Genomic DNA, 7333 nt, shown 5'->3' with positions numbered 1-7333 from the left:
ACCTCAGGGAACCATGGTACTACTGTGCATTGTCATGTTACCTCAGGGAACCATTGTACTTCTGTGCATGGTCAGGTTTCCCCAGGGAACCTCTGTACTACTGTACATGGTCAGATTTCTTCAGGGAACCATTGTACTTCTGTGCATGGTCAGGTTACCTCAGGGAACAATTGCACTACTGTGCCTGGTCAGATTACTTCAGGAACAATTGTACTACTGTGCATGGTAGGTTTCCTCAGGGAACTATTGTACTAAAGTGCATGGTCAGGTTACCTCAGGGAACCAATGTACAACTGTGCATGGTCACGTTATCTCAGGGAACCATTGTACTCTTGTGCATGGTAAGGTTACCTCAGGGAACCACTGTACAACTGTGCATGGTCAGGTTATTCATAAAGATAGACAAGAATGAGATTTACAGATAATTTAGTAGACTGAATTTTTTTCTGAACTCATTTTTTTCTGTTTGTTTATAGGTTTATGGTGAATGGAAACATAAATATAGACTTTTAAAAAAATCTTGCATCTTTTGGGGATATCATTCCAGGAAAGTGGAAGGATATCATGTTTACTTGAAGTGGTGAGGTCTAGTAAAAATAGCAAACAGAAAGTAGAAAAAAATGAGTTGACTTCAGGATTGCGTAACGTTTTATTCTTCGTGGCAAGACCCCCTTTTTTCAATTAAATCACAATTTCACTTTGGTACATCCATGATATGAACATGAATTTTTTTCTAAGATCAGCTGTTTTGCATGTGAGCCTATGGAGCAGTCAATAACAAGACTGCAACCTTATGTTAATTTGATTTGAATCGATTATATTTGTTGTTATTTTTGGGGTTACCTGAGGTAATCCTGTTATGAAAGAATACTTCGTAGATACTTTGCTGGTATATGCATTTATGCTGTAATTACACAATTTCTTAATTTAAAATGTAGGACTTCATAGATTTGTATTGTTTATGCGATTATATGTAAATGTTACACGAGTTCACCTGAGTTAAATGGGTTGTATTTGGTGTTATAATTGGGGTTACCTGAGGTAACCCTGTCATGAATGAATACTTCGTAGATACTTTAATAGTCTTTACATTAATTGTAATAAACAAACTTATTTATTTTGAATGTAGGACTTCAATGAAGTTATATTGTTTATGGGGTATATATGTAAAGTTGATCTCAAATGACTTCAGTTAAGTGGGTTATATTTGCAATTATTTTTGGGGTTACCTCAGGTACCCCTGTTATGAAAGAATGCTTATTAGATAGTTTGCTAGTGTAAACATTTATGTTGTAATCAAACAATTTCTTTATTTTACATGTAGGACTTCACAGATGTAAATTGCTTACACGATATTTAAAAAATGCGATCTGTCTTAACTCGATTTAAATGGATTATACCTGTAGCTATTTTATGGGTTACCTGAGGTAACCCTGTCATGACAGAATACTTAGTAGATACTTTGTTAGTATATGTATTTATGGTGTAAAAAAACAACTTCTTCATTTTCAATGTAGGAATTCATTGAAGTTATATTGTTTATGTGATGTAAATGTAAAGGTGATTTGAATTAACTTGAGTTAAATTGGTTGTAATTGCTGTTATTGCTTGGGTTACCTCAGGTAACCCTGTTATGAAAAAAATATAAGTAGATACTATGCTTGTGTAAACATTTGTATTTTAATCACACAATTTATGAATTTAAAAATGTAGGACTTCATAGATTTGTATTTTTTATTTGATGTTATTGTTATGGTTACCCGAGGTTATCCTGTCATGTAAGAATACTTTGTAGATAGTTTTCCAGAATATACATTTAAGTTGTAATAAACGATTTACTTTTTTTTTTATAAATTTGAACTTCATAGATGTGTATTGTTTATATGATATTTAGGAAAGGCAACTTAAGTTAACTTTATTTGAATTGATTATATTTACTGTTATTTTTGGGTTTACCTGAGGTAACCCTGTTATGAAAGAATACTTCGTAGATACTTTGCTTGTATATGCATTGATGTTGTAATTACACAATTTCTTAATTTAAAATGTAAAACTTCATAGATTTGTATTGTTTATGCGATGTATAGATATATGCAACTTGAGTAAACTTGAGTTAAAAGGGTTGTATTTGTTGTTATTATTAGGTTACCTGAGGTAACCCTGTCTCTCAGGTAACCCTGTAATGAATGAATTCTTCTTAGATACGTTGCTAGTCTTTACATTAATTGTAATAAACAAACTTCTTTATTTCAAATGTAGGACTTCATGAAAGTTGTATTGCTTATGTGATGCACATGTAAAGGTGAACTCAGTTAACTTCAGTTAAGTGGGTTATATTTGTAATTATGTCTGGGGTTACCTCAGGTACCCATGTTATGAAGAATGCTTTTGAGATAGTTTGCTAGTGTAAACATTTATGTTGTAATCGGACAATTTCTTTATTTTAAATGCAGGACTTCATAGATCTGTATTGTTTATGCGATATTTCGGAAAGGCGACTTAAGTTTACTTGATATGAATGGATAATACTTGTTTCTATTTCATGGGTTACCTGAGGTAACCTGTCATGGCAGAATATTTAGTAGATACTTTGCTAGTATATCCATTTATGGTGTAATAAATCAACTTCTACATTTTTAATGTAGGAATTCATTAAAAAAAAAATTATATTGTTTATGTGATGTACATGTATATGTAAAGGTGATCTGAATTAACTTGAGTTAAATAGGTTGTTTTTGTTGTATTTGTATTGGTTACCTCAGGTAACCCTGCTATGCATGAATTCTTAGTATATACCTTGCAAGTGTATACATTTATATTTTAATTACACAATTTCTTAATTTAAAAATGTAGGACTTCATAGATTTGTATGGTTTATGTGATGCATATATATTTAAAGGTGGTACCTGAGTTTACTTGAGTTATATGGGTTGTATTTGTTGTTATTGTTATGGTTACCTGAGGTAACCCTGTAATGAATGAATTTTTTGTAGATACTTTGCTAATGTTTACATTAATTGTAATAAACAATCTTCTTTATTTTAAATGTAGGACTTCATGAAAGTTGTATTGTTTATGTGATGCACATGTAAAGGTGACCTCAGTTAACTTCAGTTATGTGGGTTATATTTGTAATTATGTCTGGGGTTACCTCAGGTACCCATGTTATGAAGAATGCTTTTTAGATAGTTTGCTAATGTAAACATTTATGTTGTAATCAAACAATTTCTTTATTTTAAATATAGGACTTCATAGATGGGTATTGTTTATTTGATATATTGGAATGGCGACTTAAGTTAACTTGATATGAATGGATAATACTTGTTTCGATTTAATGAGTTACCTGAGGTAACAGTGCATGACAGAATATTTAGTAGATACTTTGCTAGTATATGCATTTATGGTGTAATAAACCAACCTCTTAATGTTTAATGTAGGAATTCTTTGAAGTTATATCTTTTATGTGATGTATATGTAAAGGTGATCTGAATTAACTTGAGTTAAATAGGTTGTATTTGCTGTTATTGTTTTGGTTACCTCAGGTAACCCTGCTATGAAAGAATTCTTAGTTGATACTTTGCTAGTGTTTACATTCATATTGTTATTCCACAATTTTTTAATTTGAAATGTAGGACTTCATAGATTTGTATTGTTTATGTGATGTATATATATTTAAAGGTAACCTGAGTGAACTTGAGTTAGATGGATTATCTTTTTTGTGATTGTTTTGGTTATCTGAGGTAACCCTGTCACGTAAGAATACGTTGTAGATAGTTTTCCCGAGTTTACATTTAACTTCTAATAAACCATTTACTTTTTCATTTTGGACTTCATAGATAAGTATTGTTTATATGATATTCAGGAAAGGCGACTTTAGTTAACTTCATTTCAATGGATATTTGTTGTTATTTTTGAAATAACATGAGGTATCTCTGTTATGAAAGAATACTTCGTAGATAATTTGTTGGTATATGCATTTATGCTGTAATGACACAATTTCTTAATCTAAAATGTAGGACTTCATAAATTTGTATTGTGTATGCGAGGTATATATAAATGTAACCTGAGTTAACTTGAGTTGAATGGGTTGTATTTATTGTAATTATTGGGGTTACCTCATGCAACCCTGTCATGAATGAATACCTCGTAGATACTTTGGTAGTGTTTACATTTATTGTAATAAACAAACTTCTTTATTTTAAATGTAGGACTTCGTGAAAGTTGTATTGTTTATTTGATGTACATGTAAAGGTGATCTCAGTTTACTTCAGTTAAGTTAAGTGGGTTATATTTGTAATTATGTCTGGGGTTACCTCAGGTACCCATGTTATAAAGAATGCGTATTAGATAGTTTGCTAGTGAAAACATTTATGTTGTAATCAAACAATTTCTTTATTTTACATGTAGGCCTCATGGATGTGTATGGTTTATGTGATATATCGGAAAAGCGACTTTAGTTAACTTGATATCAATGGATAATACTTGTTGCTATTTTATGGGTTACCTGAGGTAACCCTGTCATAACAAAATACTAATTAGATACTTTGCTAGTATATGCAGTTATGCTGTAATAAACCACTTTCTTCTTTTGTTATGTAGGAATTCATTGAAATTATATTGTTTATGTGATGTATATGTAAAAGTGATCTGAATTAACTTGAGTTAAATAGGTTGCATTTACTGTTATTGTTTGCGTTACCGCAGGTTACCCTGTTATGAAAGAATTTTTAGTACATACTTTGTTAGTGTATACATTTATATTTTAATTACACAATTTCTAAATTTAGAATGTAGGACTTCATAGATTTGTATTGTTTATGTGATTATATATAAAGTTATCCCAGTTGACTTGAGTTTAATGGTTGCATTTGTTGTTATAATTGGGGTTACCTCAGGTAACCCTGTCATGAATGAATACTTCAGATCATTAATTGAACTTTTATGAAAAAAAAAAAAAAAAAGTTTATAATTTTACAAGCCATCCCCACCCTACACGTACATACGAAATGAACGATCGGTGAATACAAATAATAAAATCATTTGGGAAGTTTGTTGACATCTTTGGTATTTGGTCACATTAAAATTTGGTATTAAGATCTATCTAAATAAGAACTATATTTTCGTGCGTATTTAATCAATGACGCATTACCATGATTACCTCAGGGCACCGATTACCCCAGGGCATACAGCAGCGGACCTAACTGCCACCTGCGTTTTCGTTTCATTTTAAAACCGAAAGTAGTAAACGTGATCTATTGTTGATTTGTTTACAACCTCCTTTCAGTAATTATAATAGTTCCAAAAGGATTTTACACATTTCCAACTTGATAGAAATGATTTCCAAATATCGATTTAGACCTTTTATAAGGATAATGATTATGGAGTGAAATAATCATTGCAAGTTAGTTTCTGCTGTGATTCCCTGTTTAAAAAAAAAAAAATAGAATCCAACTTTTGTTGATCAGGAATGACCCCTGGAACAAACTGAAGAGAAATTGTGAACTAAATTTCTGGATTCCATGTCAGAATCTTTCATAATAATGGCCAATACAGTCAAATCATACAATAACTGCCAACCATGCTGGTGCCTCAATCCCTTAAAATCGGACAAAGTCAAAAGATGAAGCTAGTAATATACATCATTGGTCCCTTGCTTTTACACAAAATAAGGTTGATTTTAATAGCGCGCAAAAGTGACTAAAGCCCTCAAAATCCTAGCTTAAACCCTGGTCATAAACATATGCCTTGGGTATTTCAAAACACCATTATTTTTTTATTTGGGATTTCTATAGAAAATTTTGTAATCTTGAGGTTACATGGTGACTTAACCTTGTATACAGATAAATTACGGGGAGACATTTGATTTGTTAACTTCCAATGATGGTAATTTTCTCAATGCAATGAAATGTTATTTGAAATTTTTTCTATAGTACTGGACAGGATAAAACTTTACTCATGCCAAGTATTTCTTTATTTGAAACAAAGATAAATTCTGCAAATTTTTTTGAAAAGTGCAAATTTAACAAAGACTAATAGGGGAAAATCAATGGTGGTATTACACCTAATAGCCCTGAAATTTTCAGACAAACCGAACAACCCATTTTTGGGTTGCTGCCACTAAATTGGTTGTTTTAAGAAAATTTTGCAGTTTTTGGTTATTATCTTGAATATTTTTGAAGATTAAGATAAACTGTAAACAGCAAAAATGTTCAACAAAGTAAAATCTACAAAAAAGTTTATATGACCAAAAATTGTCAATTGACCTCTTAAGGATTTATTGCTCTTTAAGGACAATTTTACACAAGTTGTTTTATGTTTTTTAACTTCTCAAATGAATCTAGTATAAATTTTGTATTTCATTTCCTTGTACCTCAAGAAACATACTAGACTCTATGGCTGAAATGGAAGATATGGGTAAAAAGCAAAAATAATCATTGATGAAAGATTTAAGCAAAAAAATTACAGGTGAGCAATTCAGGCACTTGAGAGCCTCTTGTTTAAATCTTCTCACTCATAACTATTACAATGAATTAGCTGACAAAATGTTAAAGATATCATAAAAGTGACAATAAAAAAAAATTGATAGAGAATGTGTCCCAAATGGACACAGCTGATGCCCCTGCTTGTGTATAACATTATCAAGGGACACAAGATCTGTAAAAGTGTCACTATCAAATTGGTACTTGATCTTAGTTTTGTGATGATAAGCATTATGTTTAAGTTTCATAACATTTGGTTGAGGCAAACTGAAGTAAGAGAATAGAAATGGAAAATTCAGATTTTTTTCCATTTGAAAAGGGGCATAACTCTAGAACTGTAAAATGGTTGCTGCCAAAATTCCAGCCTGATCTGTATTTTGTGGTAATAAGCGTTGTGTGTATTTTTCATAACATTTGGTTCGACAACTAAAGACACCACTGAAGCAAAACAAAATATTATTGACGATATATATACAAGTATGTTCAATAGATATAGGAAGATGTGGTATGTGTGCCAATGAGACAACTCTCTCCATCCTTTTTCAAGGGATTTTTGTTGTTTGTTTTATGTCCAGCTGCAATTAGATACATGTATAAGAAAATGTGGTACGAGTAACAATGAGACAATTCTCCATTAAGTCCCAATTTATAAAAGTAAACCATTATAAGTCAGAGTATGGTCTTCAAATAAAACCATTCAAACAGGAATTCAACACCACTATTCCAGGTCAGGGTTTTGATGGTTGCAAACATGTTTAACCTCACAACATACTACATGTATATATGTCTTAATTGAATTCAGTGGTAGTGGTTGGTTGCTGTCATTTATATTTTTTTGTTTTGTACATAAATCA

This window comes from Mytilus edulis, chromosome 7, assembly GCF_963676685.1.
Source record: "Mytilus edulis chromosome 7, xbMytEdul2.2, whole genome shotgun sequence".
In the NCBI taxonomy this organism is placed as follows: Eukaryota; Metazoa; Mollusca; class Bivalvia; order Mytilida; family Mytilidae; genus Mytilus; species Mytilus edulis.
Note: the sequence above shows the minus strand (reverse complement) of the source record.